This window comes from Podarcis cretensis, assembly GCF_951804945.1.
Source record: "Podarcis cretensis genome assembly, chromosome: 6".
In the NCBI taxonomy this organism is placed as follows: domain Eukaryota; kingdom Metazoa; phylum Chordata; class Lepidosauria; order Squamata; family Lacertidae; genus Podarcis; species Podarcis cretensis.
This window is the reverse complement of record NC_137175.1, coordinates 73025954-73043996: the sequence shown is the minus strand read 5'-3', so window position 1 is coordinate 73043996 and position 18043 is coordinate 73025954. Positions and strand designations below refer to the sequence as shown.

Sequence of the window (18043 nt, the reverse complement as noted above, 5' to 3'; positions counted from 1 at the left end):
TCGGTGTGCACCCACAAAAAGACTTAAGTTGTCACCTTTTGAGCTCCTGTATGGGAGGCCACCCTCCTTTGTTCAGGATATTCCAGCTGACCTTAAACAAATAGGAGACCATGTGACACAGGAACAAGTGCAATCTCTCTCCCGTGTTTTTGTTTCTCTTAACAGGTGGGCCCTCGAGCGCACGCCGTGCAGCATTGCCGAGCCGATTCATCAGTTCCAGGCTGGCGATAGCGTATGGGTGAAAGAGTGGAAACGCGATCCACTTGCACCTAAGTGGCGTGGACCTTACACCGTCTTGCTCTCTACTCCAACAGCGGTGAAGGTAGCTGAGGTGACCCCCTGGATTCATCACTCTCGTTTGAAGAAGTCTGAAGGCAGTTGGACGTGCAAAGGTGACCCCTCTAATCCTTTAAAACTGACTCTCTCCAAAAACCCCTGTATCTAGCCCTACCGGGAACGGGCTAGGTCACGGGCAACATTTAGACGACCGGCCTGCTGCAGCCACAACCTGGAAGCTGGCTGACCTGCGCACGCCTGAAGCTTGAGGAGCGTCTGAACCAGTGACTGTGAATGGAAAGATTCTCTTATACAATTGATTGACTGCCCCCTTGTGGAACAATTATAAGGGATATTACTCATTGGGGATCCTCGGGATATATGTTTTGGTCTTGGTGGTTCCCCATTTTTGTCACTGGGGGAATTATATTGGGGCTAATATTTATTTGCTATCACAATAAGGTAATCTTTTGTGGAAGGAATGCATATGCTAGACATCAACATGATTTTATTATTAATCCTGATCCCTTGGGAAGGGGAAGGGTCCTTGAATCTGACCAAATTTGCTAAATATGGATTCCGCCATGACCACAATATGTGGGTAGGCTTAGCTGAGATGGTAGCCAATGTTGCAAATAGGACTAATTGCCTTGTTTGCTCTCTTGGGCCAGATGATTCAGAGGGAGGTATGCCCTTATTACCGATACCATTAAATGCCATTGGTATGGTAAGCGAAATGCCACACCAAACAGAAGTACAGAATTTCCCCGGATGGAACTCAACTAAACCAATACGAGTTATACCTGTGCAAGGGGAATTCTGTGTGCATAAATCATCAGATGCAGCTGATCCTACCATGATAGGCTCTTCTCATTGCCACTATACTTGGGATTATATTAAGAATAGTCAAACCTGGGCAAACGGTACTACGTATCGAACTCGGAATACCTTGCCCTGTGCACCTCCTTTTATTCATGCATGGAAAATGGTATGGAACATAACTGTGACAGAAGAAGGCAATCTAACATACTGCACTGTGAACTCTCTACCCCTTTTGATATTTCGCCTTCTGCACTCCACGTACCAAAAACCTCAGACCCGATGGTTGTGGTGGATATGTGGAGAATGGGCATACAAGAAACTCCCTTCCAAATGGAGTGGGACTTGTTTCTTGGGATGGGTATTACCACCAATGTGGATTATGCCCACTAGTTCGGCCAAGCGTACACGAAGAAACGCTGACATTTCTCATATAGCAGGAGGAAGTACCCAAAGTTGGAGCAGTACTGATGATTGGCCACCAGAGCGCATTATAGCCTATTATGATCCTGCCTCCTGGAATCCTGGTGAGCTCATACAAGGGGCACGGGATCCTATTTATAATCTAAACAGAATAATTCGATTGCAAGCAGTAGTGGAACTTGTAACCAATGCAACGGCCCAGAGTTTGAGACTTATTGCACAACAGTTGGATGAAAGTAGAGCCGCCATTTTGCAGCTGAAAATGGGAATGGATTATGTACTTGCCAGGCAGGGAGGCCTATGTGGAGTCTTGAACTTGACAGGGAATGCCTGTTGCTTCAACATTTCTGATAATGGTGAGGCAATCCGTGTGTTGGCCACAAAGATGGAGAATATAGCACATGTCCCAGTACAAACATGGGAAGGATGGGATATGGGATGGCTCACCAATTGGTTACCTAATGTCGCAGGACTCAAAGGGATACTATTGTCTTGCTTGTTTTTCTTGACAGTAGTAATAATGGTTTTATGTATGGTGCCATGTATCATTTCATGTTTTAGAAGTACAATTAGCAAGATGATTTCAAATGAAACTCTACCTCATATCATGGCCCTATACAGAGCTTTACCTCAGGAATATGATGAAGGTCAAGCTATCAAGGACACTTGGGATGAAGGTCCTTGAGCTTGAAAGGGGGGAATGAGGCATCTAATCATAAGCCTGCATTTTTATTAAAGCTTATATGTTTAATCAGGGCCTGTATCTTAAAAGACCAGTCTTAGAAGACCAGTTGCCTAAAAACCTTGACAAGATATTTTTACTCCTAGACAAGGGGCCCCCCTGATTTATAGCAGAAAACAATTCTCAAAGTCGTAAAAAGGGAATTACAGGCTGACAGCCAAGGTTACACTGACCCTACAAATTAAGGGTGGATAAATAGTAAAATGAGCCATATCTTCTTCCTAAGGTTAAGAAGGTCAAGAGCAGTGAAAAAGCATCTAGCTGGCAGAAACAGAACATTTTCTGGGAAGACTTTTCAAAAGCTGTTTGTTTCTTAAACTAAGATCCTTTTAAGATTTCTTTTCCTTTTAAAAGGTTGTTTATGTATTAAATATATTAGTTTAAATATAATTATGCAAAGGATTTAAGAAATGCTAGATTCTTATTTCATATAGTTGGAAGAGATCACAGGGGCCATCAGGCACCAGCCCCCCCTTGCCAGACAGAAGACGCCAATCGAGCGCTCTTGATATATGGTTGTCAGGCCTTTTGTTTAGAAACCTTCAAATGAAGGAGATCTCAATGTTGATGTGAACTCAATCTTTGACATATGCATAAGATAAAAATTCAAGATTAATTATCTGTTTTGGAAGGCAATAGGGCAAGGAGGGCAAGAGGTGAGCTGGTAATTAAGATTCCTTGTTGAGACACATGTAAGATATATTACTACTTATTTGTCATTTATAGATAGAAGAATATATAGCTTTTTATTTTCCATAAAAGGGCAAGAAGGAAATGGGTGTATCTTTTGTGATTGGCTCTAGCAAACAGCCAATAGGAATTTCAACCAGGCTGATTGGACAGAGGCAGCCACAGGAGGAGCAAGGGGGCTGGATTAAGGAAATATAAGTGCTGGCCAGAATGGCAAGAGGCCAGGCCAGAGCTTGGTAACCATATACCACTGTGCCTCATATTTATTTGTCTGACAAATAAATTACTATTTTAATTTCTCTATTGCTGCGTTGAATATTTCATTCCAGCTAAGCGTTAACCACAAGCAGGGTGCTACAGTTGCAAGTGCTTAAGAGTGAGGCATCCAAACCTTAAATAAGAGTGGCTTTACGTTTCTGGAACTTTTAGCTAAGATTTTGAGTAGACAATGCTGGTGCAATTGATTAGCTTTAGGATGCGCTTTGCATTTCTGTGAATTCCTTGAATCTACCACTGGGGAAAAGTCGGAATAGCCACACCCATGTGGCATAATTTGCTATCATAAATAAGGTCATTTTTCACTGGAGTGTAGTTGCTGCAGCCATGTTGTCAGGCTTTCTTTAACTACCAATAGGCTTTTGGAACCTTCTAACTCTGGGATTCCTCATTTAGCAAATGGGCATGGATTTGCAGAATTTTAGGGGTGGCATTTCCTCCTCGCAGGCACAATGCAGCCGAAGTTAAGCACTTGGTAAATCCCACTGGCTAGGCAACTTTGTCAGATAAATATTTTCAAAGCTGTGTACAACAAAGCCATCAAAAGAACAGCATGTGTATAGTAAAAATAAAGTATATGCTACAGTCTAAAAAACAGATCTTGAAATCATTGTGTTACAATAGTGTACACGATATGCAAGATAAAATGCCTGAGTCATTTTTCAGGGAAAGCCTTCTTAAAAATAGAAGTTTTAAGTAGCTGCCTAAAAGCAAAAGCACTTGTCTAAGTTTTGATGTCTCTCAAGATTTTCATTCAAATTACAGGTGTACGAACCGCAAAAAATAAAATAAACCAAAACAACACCCTGATTTAAGGAATATTTGCGTAAAATGAATGTTCCTGCCCTAGTTTAATGGAAGTTTTGTAACATAAAAGGACTAGTTGAGATGGTGTGTTTTGTACTTAAACTCCACTAAAACTCGTGCCCTTATAGAAGTTGTTATTAAGTAGAATAAAAATTGTTGCTCTCTACAGACATTTTATAACCACCTCAAGGAAAAGGTTGAGGAGTAGGGGGAGTCGTATTGCCATGTGGAATTAATTCATGGTTCCACAGGAAAAAAAGTGCTCTAAGGCAATATAGTAGCTGAGCCAATAACTGTTAAGTCACAAAAAAGAGAGATTTTAGCAAATACTGGGGATCAACTGCAGCTGCAAAGAGGAAATTTAGAATTATCATCATACTACCACTATCAGAAGTCCTTTTTGTTCAGAAATTCATAGAAGTTCCCAACTGGGGCGCTTAGTGCTCGCTAATAAAAATCTAATGACAGTCTTCTTTTGCACTTGGATCCTGATTGCTTAGACAATTATTTATTTTAGATGTAAAGTTTTTTATTCTATTTTATAAAGAAACCAATCATAACAGTTTCTGTTATGGATCAATATTAAGCTGGGATGAGACCCTGCTCCCACACTCAAAAAGGAAACAGAATTGGAATAAGGTTATATTTATTAAAATATAACAAACTGGAGAAACTGCAAACAAGCATTAACCCAATTAACCAAATTCAAAGGAATGTGAGCAGGTGAGGATTTATCTAATTATTGTAGGAAAGCATCTCTTCAGCTCCCTAGGCTGTGGCTCTCCAGCAAAAGGATATGGAAGGAATCGCTCCCTCCTTGCCTTGGGTATGAACCCAGCACATGCACATGTAGCCATCCAAGCCTCCTCCTCTCCAGGGCTTTTCCCAAGCAATCTGAGACTGCATCTAGTTGCAGCCTGCCACTGCTCTGCCCGTTTCAGCCCGCTTCTGGTTCTGGGAGACAAGGTGGGGGGAGAAAGGAGCTTGTCACAGCAGGAGGGGGAAACACCCATGACTCTTCTCCAGCCTGACTCATCTCTGCCTCTTGGCCTCCCTTCTCCCACTAGCCTGCGTCAGCTTATGTTTCTGATTCTGGACTCCTCTCTGCGACATACTCTTCCCGCTCACTAAACCCTGTTTCCTCTTCAGCTTCTGACACCTCCTGTTCCTTGTCTTCTCTGTCTGCCCACTCATCATTGTCTCATCACCACTCCCCAGGCTCTGAGCCTCCTTCTCTTGGTGGTTCCCCAGCTGGTTCCTCCCACCATTCCTCTGTGTCCAAGCAGTCCACGCCCCGCATCTCTGCCTACTCCATCCAGGTAAGCGTGAGGGATTATCAGTGCTCAAAGGCACTTTCCAGCCAATCAAAAGCACTTGAGGGGGTAGAGCAGGGCCAAGGGGGGTCATGGCCTGAAGTGGAGTCATGGCTTCGGGAGAGTTCCATGGGGTGCTAAAGTGAGGCTTGAAGGGAAGTTTTTGGAGGTTCCCCACCTCTGCACTAGATCTTATCACAAGAGAGAAGGAGAGACAGACTGTCTCCCGTAACATCAAGCTCCAAGTCTTCACTTGCCCTGGGAAAGTTGTCCCTTCTGCGGATATTGTGCAGTTTTTGTTCTTAAGAATTCCTTGGTATAATGATGTGATTATATACTTTGGAGTCAGTTGGCTAAAGATCGGAATGTGATTTATGACACAAGGAGATTCCTTTATTACCTGAACAGTACAAAACCTGTGCTTAAGCTGTGAGGTATATAAAACGAGGGTCATTAAGTAATAAACCTTGTGTTTCAGCGCAGCACATTGTATCTCTCCCTGCACTGATTTGTACGTGGGACAGATGACTTTACTTACACCTTGTTAAATGTTTATACATTTAATTTGACACACATTTCTTCCCCACCCCCACCCCACGCCTGTTTCTTTCTGGTATCGAATGATAGATCACAGGGAAGAAGACAAAATGGCCACAATTGAATTTTTCTCTAGTCTTATTAGTGGGTAGATATTAGGTACGTTAGCTTATTGCACTGATTTATTAGAACTGTTTAGATTACAGCATGGACAGATGTAAGCAGCTGGAGGAAAGCAGAACAACAGACCCTCCTGGACTGTATTTTTTGTGGGGGGGAGGGGAGTGATCCTGCAGTCAAACCGATCACTTTCCTGTATGCCAGCTGTTGTCGTCACTGTTCCCTCTCCTGTGAAGGGGCAGAACTGCAAGGAGACTTGGATATACCACTAAAACTAGCACCTTTTTGGGTGTGTTTTCCACCTCTCCTTCTCTAGCCCCATGTTCTGACATCATCACAATATGCATTTCCTGCTCAACATCATGGGGGGGGGGAACCAGGCAAAAATTGTGAAGGTGGCAGGACCACGTGCTAGGTGTCAAGCCACATGAAAATCTGTCTGCATCTTCAAAAGATCTGAGGCACTGAGAAAAGAGGAAATCATGGGAGATTTCAGCTACCTGTTGGAACTCAAACTCTGACAAGAATGTAAGGTCCAACAATTTTCCCCATTGCCTCACTGACAATTTCATTTCCCAGAAGGTGGAAGAAGCAACTAGGGGATCACGAGTCTTGGACCTGATCCTCACCAACAAGGAGGAACTGGTTGATGAAGTAGAAGTACTGGAAACCTTGTGGGGGAGGGATAATGTCCTTTTGGGTTTCATACTAGGCAAGTGAAAGCTGAGTACAGTGGTACCTTGGGTTACATACACTTCAGGTTACATACGCTTCAGGTTACAGACACTGCTAACCCAGAAATAGTGCCTCGGGTTAAGAACTTTGCTTCAGGATGAGAACAGAAATCGCGCTTCGGCGGTGCGGTGGCAGCAGCAGCGGGAGGCCCCGTTGCACGAGTAGCCAACAGTTACAGGGTGAAGGTCAGGTGGGCCGAAGCTCAGAATGGACTCCGGCTCACAAGATTTTATAGTTGAGATTCCTTCATTGTAGGGGTTTGGACTAGGTGAGTATTGGGGTCCCTTCCAACTCTACAGCTCTATGATTACAAGAGCAGCAGTGTCTTGGGGCAGGAGGACTTTGGGACATAAGTCCAGAGCCCCATTCAGCAAAATGAACAGGAGGCTCTCCAAATACAGTGACTGTATCATCTCAAGGATGCGATGGAATGATTGAGGGAGAAAGCTATTAATTCCTGAGTCTAAAATGATTTAGCTCTTTCAGGTCAGTCATATGATCTAGCAACCCAGCAAAACGTACACCCAAAAGAGTGGTGTATGTCAAACTGGATTCTAAAGGCTTGTTTTCACTCTGTCAGGTTTGGGTTGGCTCAGCCAGCAGTGGCCCCACTCCTGAATATAATTTAGAATAGAGGTAACCAGATTTCTGCAGTTAGGATTGTTCTGAAAGTTCAGAGCCTAAAATCACCTAACCATACCACTGCTGAAACTACAGATATTACTGTATCTAAAATGCAGTTCGCACTTGTTTGGGATGTATAACATGGAAAAGCCCCGACTCACTCATCAGCAGAACTCAGGAGGTGATAGTGGTTCAGCAGTGAAAGAAGTAGCCAATTTTAAAAGTTACTTATGCTACACGGGTAGCCACAACCAACTAGCTGGGCTGAATCCATTTTACATGCTGTCTGAGAAGCTTTTCGTGATGCTGTTCCACATTTCTGTGTGGCTGTGAGGTTGACAAATGTTCCACATTATCTTTAATTTCCATAAAATGGTTCTAATCTTTGGTTTCTAATAAATGTAGCAAAGTGCCCCGAGGGTAGCTTGGTTTCACATTGTAGGTACTTCGATTGGAGATTAAAAGGAGAAAAATATTCAGGTTTTTCTTTTCATCTCATTCTCAACATTCTCAACCCTCATGAATGGGGATAGACAATAGTTCTCAGTGAGCTCAAAGTGGCTTGAGGAACACAATGTACATTACATGTGTGCTGACCTTGCCCCCTTCATCTTTGAGGAATTTTCCATGGTGACAGATATCCATGGTAACTCTTCACAGTGCCTTGGATATAACCATAGAGTCTCCAAACAACTTGTGTTCATTTTCACACTCTCCCGCTGGGCCCACCCTGCCATTTTGCAGAATGAGGGGCTGCCACTTTAGGCAGGTGGTTTGGAGTGTCATGAAAGGGGTGAAAATTGTTCATTGTTTACTTTATTGTTGTTGTGTTTTTTTCTGACAGGGAGGGGAAAGAGGTTCTTGTGGTTTCTACCTCAGGTGCAAAACAACATCAGCCTCGTCTGGTCTTGATTACTAATGCAAGTCGACTTACGGATGGGAGGGTACCATTCGCTGCTCCATCTCTTCAGGCAGCGAAATCTCTTGGGCCAACTAGGATGCATCAGACCATCTAGTCCAGCAATAGCCAAGCAGATACCTATGGGAAGCCAGGATTGGGGGGAGAAATTTGATTCAATTCACATTGCAAGGTGAACTTGAGACATTCATACTTCCTGAAAAAAAAGTGTGAATGAAAACACAGCCATTTCTGAATTTTTCAGTGCAATTCTCTCCGTTTTAAAAATGGGGGGCCCCACTGTCCTTCATTAGAAGATTTGAAGCTGGATAGTTACCTTTAGAGGCTTTCCTACATCAATAAAGGGTGGACTAGACCAGGAGTACTCCATATGTTGTTGAACTTAATCTCACATCTGTTCCAGCCAGGATGGCCAAAGGTCAGGTATGGAAGTCTAACAACATCTGGAGGGACTACATTAGTACTCTGTGGACCAATTCATCTTTCAGATCCATTCAGATTCTTTGATTCGCTGTAAAATGCTTGTGGCAAATAGCATTATGTCCTCATTCTACAGAGAATTCACCTTCCTCCTTGTTTGTTTTCCAGAATAATATTTTCTAGCTGCTTCTGTGATTTCACTCCACGAGTTGTGTATTATGAAAATGAAAATACTCACAATCCCTACATAATTTGCAAATTTTAAAGGGAAAAGAAATTCCAAATTTTGCAGATGCTAAAATTTAGTTCTTTGGTGCCTTTGGTTAGAGCCATAATGAAAAGGTTAACTTTTTTTTTGTTTTTTTGTTTGTTTTTTACATTTGGTTTATTAGCATTTAATCTAGGCTGGTAGTGAATTGATGGACTTGTCACCAGAAACATTTCTGGGTGAAGTAAATAAAGGATCAATTTGGACTAAGACAACAGGACTAGCAGCAAATTGCTCAGAATTTATTGGTTTTCTTTTACTCGATGACTCTTTCCTGGTTTCTGGCTTTGCCAGAAGAAACAGCTGAATGATGAGATGGAGAAACAGTGAAACATCTAACAGCGAAAGGTGCAAGAATCTATCTCTTTCTAAAAGTCAATGCACACTTTGATTTTTTAAAAACAACAAGAACAAAATAAAACCTCAGGTACAAAAGATACCTGAGATAAATGAAAAACTTAAGTAGTAAAACGAAAGCAGCAGTTGGCTTGGGATGCTGCTTCTGTGCATATGAGAAGGAAACACAGCTTCTGTGTCATTTACATGTGTCAGTATATAAGGCCACAACCATACCATAAACCGAAAGCACTCTCATGCCACTTTAGAAGTCATGGCTTCCCTCAGAGAATCCTGGGAACTGCAGTTTCTTAAGGATACTGATTGGTGTTTGAAGACCCCGATTCCCCTCACAGAGTTGCAATTCCCAGAATTCCCTGGAAAGAAGGATTAATCATTAAATCACTCTGGAATTGTAGCTTGGTGAGCAGCTTGGGGCTATCACTTTCATTAATGCCTTGCCAGCACTAAATCAAGCCAATGCCTTCGCCTTACATCAATATAAGAATAGTAAACTAAAGTTCAAAAATTATCCGTTTGGTAAAGGTAAAGGTAAAGGTACCCCTGCCCGTACGGGCCAGTCTTGACAGACTCTGGGGTTGTGCACCCATCTCACTTAAGAGGCCAGGGGCCAGCGCTGTCCGGAGACACTTCCGGGTCACATGGCCAGCGTGACATCGCTGCTCTGGCGAGCCAGAGCCGCACACGGAAACGCCGTTTACCTTCCCGCTGGTAAGCGGTCCCTATTTATCTACTTGCACCCGGAGGTGCTTTCGAACTGCTAGGTTGGCAGGCGCTGGGACCGAGCAGCGGGAGCGCACCCCGCCGCAGGGATTCGAACCGCCGACCTTTCGATCGGCAAGTCCTAGGCGCTGAGGCTTTAACCCACAGCGCCACCTGCGTCCCTAATCCATTTGGTAGCCAAGAGTAATCACTAGTCTCAAGTCTCAATACAAAATCATGGTAAAATGTAAAATGGAGGGATTTCCTCTTCCAATATGATGAAGCAGAGAAGGAGAGAGGTACAAATTTCTGGTCTTTACTGAAGGCAGAGTCAAGAATAACTGGTTCCTCATTTTTAGATGGTGGTTGAACTTCCCATTCTACAAATGGAACTGATGCACCGACGTGTGAACATTTCACAATAATGATCTAGTAACTTTTCTTTGGCAATCACTCGTAGCTGAGTAAGATTGTCTTCCATAAACACGGTTTTAACAATGACTCCGTAAGTGACTGTGGAGGCCAATTCTGGATCCACATGTCCTTCCACAGTGGGGACATTGGTTTCCGGGTGGGAGTTTATCACGGTGTGGATTTGCCAAGCGCGCCTTCCTCTTAGCACGTTTCTCTCTTGCATCCTGCATTCGAGTGTCTTCAAAGCCCATGACACCTTTGGTAAAGGCTCTTCTCCACCTGGAGCGCTCGCAGGCCAGTGTTTCCCAGTTGTCAGTGTTTATACTACATTTTTTAAGATTTGCCTTGAGACAGTCTTTAAACCTCTTTTGTTGACCACCAGCATTACGCTTTCCATTTTTAAGTTTGGAATAGAGTGGTTGCTTTGGAAGACAATCATCAGACATCCACACAACATGACCAGTCCAACAAAGCTGATGTTGAAGAATCATTGCTTCAACACTGGTGATCTTTGCTTCTTCCAGTACACCTAGTAACTTTATTAATCATGGACCTACTTTAAACAGGGTTATTTGTTGTTTGCATGACCACTTCAACTAGTGGCTGGGTCAGAATTAATAGCAATGAGAAGAAAAGACAAATATATGCCTGCGTTTTCAAACATAGCTGCTAATTTGAGATTAATCTGAGTTTTTGGCAGTGGCACTTGAGACAATTTTGCAGCTACTACAGCTCATATTTAAGGCCCTTTTATGGGATTCTCCGGAATGATAACTGGATTATGCAAATGGCGAGCAAGTGAGTTTATTTGGGGGAACGGATTAATTTCTAAAGGGAGAGATGTGAAGGTGAGGCAATGTTAATGAATAGGGATTTTTGCCTCTGCATGCCAACTCGTTATTGAGCGTATATTAGCAGCAGTGATGCTATTAATTCAGTGATTCTAACATTAGCAAACTACCAGTGGTAAATAATGCAGTATTATGGGAATGTTTACTTCTATTTCATTTTATGGCGGGAAGGAGAAAGAGAGTGAATGCAGATAAGCACCGTGCCACCAAAGGACTCTAGAATTGCTTTGATAGTCCCAAACTAATTGTATAGGTTTCCTGCCCCTCTCCTCCAAAATAACTCTTGAAATGAGGCTCTGGTGCAGTTAATTTATGTTCCAATAAAGGCCTGTCAGGACTTTTCATCAGCTTTCAGAAAGAGATTGCTGGAATGTAGCAACAAAATATTTGTGTTTTAGCCTCTCCTGTTTGTTCTCCACAAGCCTTTACCGTTCGTGTTAAATTCTTTAGGACAGCATTCCCCAACCCGCTGCTGTGCAGGCATGTTGGACTACAACTCCCAATGGCACCAGTCAGCAGCACTGTGTTTGCTGGTGTTGATGGGAACTGTAGTCCAAAATATCTGCAAGGCCCCAGAGTCAGGTGGGCTGGCCGAGCAAAATGGAAATTCCTAAAAAATAATGACAGTGGGGATGGTTAGCGTGGCGGAAGGAGACATTCTGGCAAATGTGTGGCTACTACTTTTAGAATCAAGCGCTGGGTCCTACTTCTGCCTATTTCCTTTCCAAATAATACTTAGGGCATCCCTGCTGCATTCTGTTTTATTTGCTGCTGTCTTGGGGTGAGTTGGCTATTGTGACATTTTGTTTTACTATACATTATTGGGGCAAAAGTGGCCTGCTGTTTCATGTGGAAGCCCCAGGTTCTCTGTTTCCTCTTGTCTTGCCCACAGGATGGGGCTAAATAAATCCAAAGAAAATAGCTTCCCCCCACCCCAAATTGCCAGCAGATGAGGGCCAAACTATATATGGAAGCTACAGCAGACCTGTGGGACGTGGGTGGTGCTGTGGGTTAAACCACAGAGCCTAGGACTTGCCGATCAGAAGGTCAGCGGTTCGAATCCCCGCGACGGAGTGAGCTCCTGTTGTTCGGTCTCTATTCCTGCCAACCTAGCAGTTCAAAAGCACCTCAAAGTGCAAGTAGATAAATAGGTAAACAGCGGGAAGGTAAACAGCGTTTCCATGTGCTGCTCTGGTTCGCCAGAAGCAGCTTGGTCATGCTGACCACATGACCCGGAAGCTGTATGCCAGCTCCTTCGGCCAATAAAGCGAGATGAGCTCCGCAGCCCCAGAGTCGGCCATGACTGGACCTAATGGTCAGGGGTCCCTTTACCTTTACCTTTACAGCAAACCTATTTGCTTAATGTTGGAGTCTGCCCCAAATGAAAACAATATTTATGAATTTGGTCTGTTCACTTAATGCACCAAATGAAATTATCTTCCATGCCCAGCTGTGGGTCAGAAGAAGACGGGTTAGTTTTCTTTTCTCTCTAAAAAAAATTGGACCTGTTCCCCACCCCCACCTCCCCGACCTTTGGTATGCAGTTGGGGTAGACCAGGGTTTGAACTTGTAACATAGTTTGGCCCAGAAATTCACAAACTGATAATGAATAGCCTGAGACACGAGACATTTTCTGCGTCAAGACTGAATTAACAAATGCTATGCAACCTTGTCCTAACTAGCAGACACACACGTACAAACACACACCAGCTGTCCCTCAATGAATAAACTGCGTTCTGCTGAAGTGTTCAGAATTTGAGGTTTTCTTGCACAGACTCTTGTGTTTTGGTGTGGAAACTGTTACATGCCACGAGCCGCTCTGTCCAACCACATTTCATAACATTGTTTCATCAGATGGTCTTAATTTTCTGCATGACATTATCTTTTGAAGCTGACATAAGATTGGGCTGTGATATTTGCATATGCAAGATGGAACTATGCAACTGAACTGTATTTCTCCTTGCGTGTGGTATTTCAGTTTGTGACTTAGGGGAATCCAACGAGCAAACCCTTCCAAAGAATTTCCTCAGATTCCTGAATAATTTCATTGTTTAAAGTAATATTAAGAGCTGCGTTGCAGGACTTATTGCTAGCATAATATGTCATGTGGACGCTTTTTATTTTGCTTTTCAGTCACTGGTGTTAGTGTGGAATTATTTATTATTTATTAATTGTTATTCATTTTTCTTATTATAGCATCAGTGCATGGCAATTTACAGAGTACACGAAGGCAGCCCCTGCATAGCTTCCACTTTGAAATTTGACATGGGAGCCAGATGAATGTGGGGAAACAGAACAGGAACATAAACAATATGGTCACAGGGTCACTTCTTTCTTTATGCAGTCGTACCTTGGTTCTCAAACGCCTTGGTACTCGTACGTTTTGGCTCCCAAATGCCAAAAACCCGTAAGTAAGTGTTCCGGTTTTCAAATGTTTTTCGGAAGCTGAACGTCTGACACGGCTTCTGCTTGAGTGCAGGAAGCTCCTACAGCCAATCGGAAGCCGCACCTTAGTTTTTGAATGCTTTCGGGAGTCAAATGGACTCCCGGAACGGATTAAATTTGAGAACCAAAGTTCCACTGTGTATCATTGTCAGTGGGGATCAGGCGCACCAACTCTAGGGGGTCAAGGTGTCTTTGAACCCCTCAATGTTGAGGGTGCAGAGGAGGCCCAGTGCGGAACTGAGTGTGGCACACTGGCCGGTTCCTCCAGAGTGCTTGGCCTTCTCCAGACAATGTGACATCACTCCATGCATGTGATGTCACACACAATCAATGCGCACCAGAGCCAGTGTGGTGTAGTGGTTAAGAGTGGTGGACTCGTAATCTGGTGAACCAGGTTCATGTCTCCGCTCCTCCACATGCAGCTGCTGGGTGACCTTGGGCTAGTCACACTTCTTTGAAGTCTCTCAGCCCCACTCACCTCACAGAGTGTTTGTTGTGGGGGAGGAAGGGAAAGGAGAATGTTAGCCGCTTTGAGACTTCTTCAGGTAGTGATAAAGCGGGATATCAAATCCAAACTCTTCTTCTTCTCTTCTTCTCAATCTTGGGGGCAACTTGGCTCCCCTGGTGTGCATTATGTTTTATGGAGGTCCTGTCCCCAAGGAGCTTACAATCTAAAATTTGACACCGGGGAAATAACAAAGGAAGAGAAGCGATCTGAAGGTAGGGGTAAACAGAGAAATAAATAAGACACAATTGTTTCAGGTACATATATTTAAGTTTGGTTATAGGCTTAGAATGTCTACAACACATTTAAGAAAACTGCAATGGCCTTAACACAGTTCCTGAACTTTTCAACAAGGCTCATGCTAGAGGACTTTCTGGTGGAATGGACTTGAAATGAAAAGTAGGGAATGGGAGAGGGTGCATGAAAGAGGAATATTTCTATTTAGGTAGATGAAAGGTCCAATTTAATTCTGTCCTTCTGAAAGTCAGAGTTACAACCAGATTATTCTCATGGGGGGGGGGGGGGATATGGCAGGCGGAGAGACCTGCGTTCTGATTTCCTCTTCTGAATTTACTGTTGGAATTGCATGCACCTGATTGCCAATAGCGTACCAGTTTCATTAAACTCACACAATCAGGAGAAGGCATTGATGATGGTAGTAAATACCTGCTAGAACTTGATGTTCTAATAATTTGCTATGAGAAAAATTACTGAATCTCTGTGTAGCAAAACACAAGCTGGATAGAGTCAAATTTCACATTCTTCCCCTTCACAGTTCTTCTAATTTTTCTTCCTTTCTCCTTCTTAACATTCCCCAGTTAACCCTTTGAAAACTTAACAAAGGCTGTCCTTGTGCATAGGCACAAATGCTAATGATGTTTGACCCATTAGCTCTAGGCAGTATTTTTCTTTAGTATACACTAATTTTTTTTCCGAATAATAGAATGTTAATTCCATTTTACAGAAAGAATACTGAGTCTAACAGAGAGAGGTTTGTCCAAGGCGACCTACAAACTAGTTTTGGGGCTAAGAAATAACCCCAACTAACCCATGATGATGACGATGATGATGATTTTATTTATACCCCACCCATCTGGCTGGGTTTTCCCAGCTCTCTGGGCAGCTTCCAGCAGAATATAAAAAGATAATTAAACATTGAATGTTAAAAACTTGCCGATACAGGGCTGCCTTCAGATGTCTTCTTAAAACTGTGTAGTTCTTTATCTCCTTGACATCTGATGGGAGGACGTTCCACAGGGAGGGCTCCGCTGCCGAGAAGGCCCTCTGCCTGGTTCCCTGTAACCTCACCTCTTGCAGTGAGGGAACCACCAGAAGGCCCTTGGAGCTGGACCTCAGTGTCTGGGCTGAATGATGGGGATGGAGACACTCCTTCAGGGTAACTCAGTGAATGCTTTAGGCCATACATGTTCAACCGGTCAACTGCGATTGACAGGTAGATCCACGGGTGATCGTGGTCGATTGCGGGACCCTTATTGCTCGTGGGATTAAAAAAAATGTGGGAATGTATGTCTCTGCCCCCTCCCCCTCACTCTGTTCCTCCATCGCCTCTAGTGGGCGGTCGTTTGACATTTGATGATTGTGATTTGGGATACGATGATTGGCGCTTTGTGCGTTTGTTGGCTGTGGATTTTGTTGTGAGCGATTTATGGTATTTCTTCCCCCAAAAAGCTCAACAACTCTGGGCAATCCTCCCCTTCCACACACACACACACACACACACACGTTCCTCCTCCCTGCAATGACAATGGGTAGATCATTGCCAGGTTTTTTTACACTGGGAGTAGATCACAGTCTCTTGGGAGCTGGACGTGCTTGCTTTAGACGAATGATCAGCAACTAGCTTTTCTTTAATACGAAATAGTGGGAATGTATCTATTTTGGAGCTCATTAGGTTTTGATAACCAAAGTGGGTGAGAGCAGAGGATATTATCTCCTGCTCACATGGTGTGTACACTTAACATGTGTGTCTTAAGGATGGTGATTCAGATGTTAAATACCAAAATGGTGGAGGAGGAAATGACTTTTGTTCTCCTGAGCTGGGAACTATTGTGCAGCCTGACAAATACTGTGTAGTTAAACTGCTTATCTGCATTATGGTTTCTTAAGCAAAGACCTTTAAAATGCAGCTCCACTTTCTCCCCCCCCCAATTGCTACTTTGCATTGTGCAGCTCTCAGTTACATCTCAATTAGTCATGTCAGTGCAGTTTTGCAAGCTTGACATGGAAAACAGTGTTTTACATAACGTGATGAGGAATTTGGGATGGGATATTCTGTTACAGAAATAGTTTTTTGTTTTTTAGAGGGGAGAGGGACTCCATCGAAACACTATGATGAAATGTTTTATGTGCATACTGTCTGCACTTGGAAGACGTGAAATTAAGGCGAGCTGTAAAATATAAAGACTCCAGATCTGCATATGATTATCTGTAGTAAATTGAAGTAAATTTGCTTTATATTACTCAACGAGTGTTTTTCAGCAGTAAACCAAGATTTGTTTTTGCTTCTATTGCTGCCATATTTGTAAAAATGACTCAAAGGCCATGCTGAGTTCAGAGTGAGGCCTTCTTGGCTACCACTTTCATGTTCAGTTTTGGAGAAAGAAAGGAGAAAGGCATGTAGGGGGAAATGACTCTGGTATAATTCTTCAATCACTCACACAGCAACAGAGCACAATGTGCGTAAGAAAGCCCCACTCCATCCTCCTCACATAGCCCTCACAGGGAGCAACGTGTGAATAGGGTTACTCCCGTTGTTGTTTTTCATTTCCTACCTTCAGGTCACACCAACTCAACTGCCAAGGAAACCCAGTGCAAAAGCAGAGAGTTCATTTCTGGAGCATGTTAAGGGAAGCATGCTCAGTAAACACAGGGCACTGGACAGAATTGCTGGGCTTCACTGTTGAACCTTGAGGACTGAGCGTGCAAACTTTCCTATGGCTGCCACATTGTAGAAGAAGAAGGATTGTCATGGGCAATGCATCAAAATAAAAGAATTTCAGTCCTAGGAACCCTAACTGCAAGTCAAATGTACAGTAACATAATCTGGGAATATTGCTTTCTGTCTGCTTAACTCAGAAATCATTACTTCTGTCTACTGTGAAATACACACAGAGAGAAAGAGAGAGAATGTTACACTTTTCAAGGAAGTTGCTAAATGGAGAAGAGGAAATGGCTCTTGTACCTTTAATAGGGCATTTCAGCAGGTGTAGCTTCCATCACAACTATTAAAGGTGCACGAGCCCTCTCCTGATTTTCAAAGGTTCCTGATCATTATGTGGTTTTTATGAGTGGTTGAGCACCATTGCCACCCTGATCTCCTCCAGAGGATTTTCTGGATCTGCAGGTAAGTTATTTTTTGGAGCTGTAGGGTGGAGGCAAAAATATAACTCTTCCCTTCCATTCTGGACCCAAGCTGCTTCTGAGAACAGAAGCTGCCCTTCTCTGAATAGAAGGACATTTTCCATTTGTAGAAGACCTCACTGGGTTCAGGCCAAGGAATCTCTTTCTGCTTCCAAGTTAGGTATTGAGAATCAAATTACCAAGCGCCCACAAAACAATTAATAAGTGCCCAATGGATAGTAATCAAGTTCTTTCTCTCTCTGGGAGATAACAAATCACATTAGACAGTTGTCTCACAAAACATCAGTGGGAGCAAAGAGTTTCCTTGCACACTTTATCAACATCACCCAGTTCCACCGAAAGTCTTGCCACATTTTGAAGTCTATAGCTATGGAAAATAAATCCATTTTCTAATATCAGCTTTTCTTTTAACCTATTTG

The 18043-nt window shown here is 43.2% G+C and overlaps 1 protein-coding gene across 6 annotated transcripts in view; it reads left to right on the top strand.

Moving 5' to 3' along the window:
- LOC307218855 (uncharacterized protein) overlaps positions 1 to 18043 on the top strand; it is a 278451-nt gene that overhangs the window by 68996 nt on the left and 191412 nt on the right. The window contains exon 4 of one of the 6 annotated variants that reach the window (XR_013840041.1): positions 5252 to 5352. The exons of the other annotated variants lie outside the window; for them this stretch is intronic. The gene's annotated coding sequence lies outside the window, so the exon portion shown is untranslated. The remainder of the gene's footprint in view (positions 1 to 5251; positions 5353 to 18043) is intronic. 6 annotated transcript variants of the gene reach the window in all.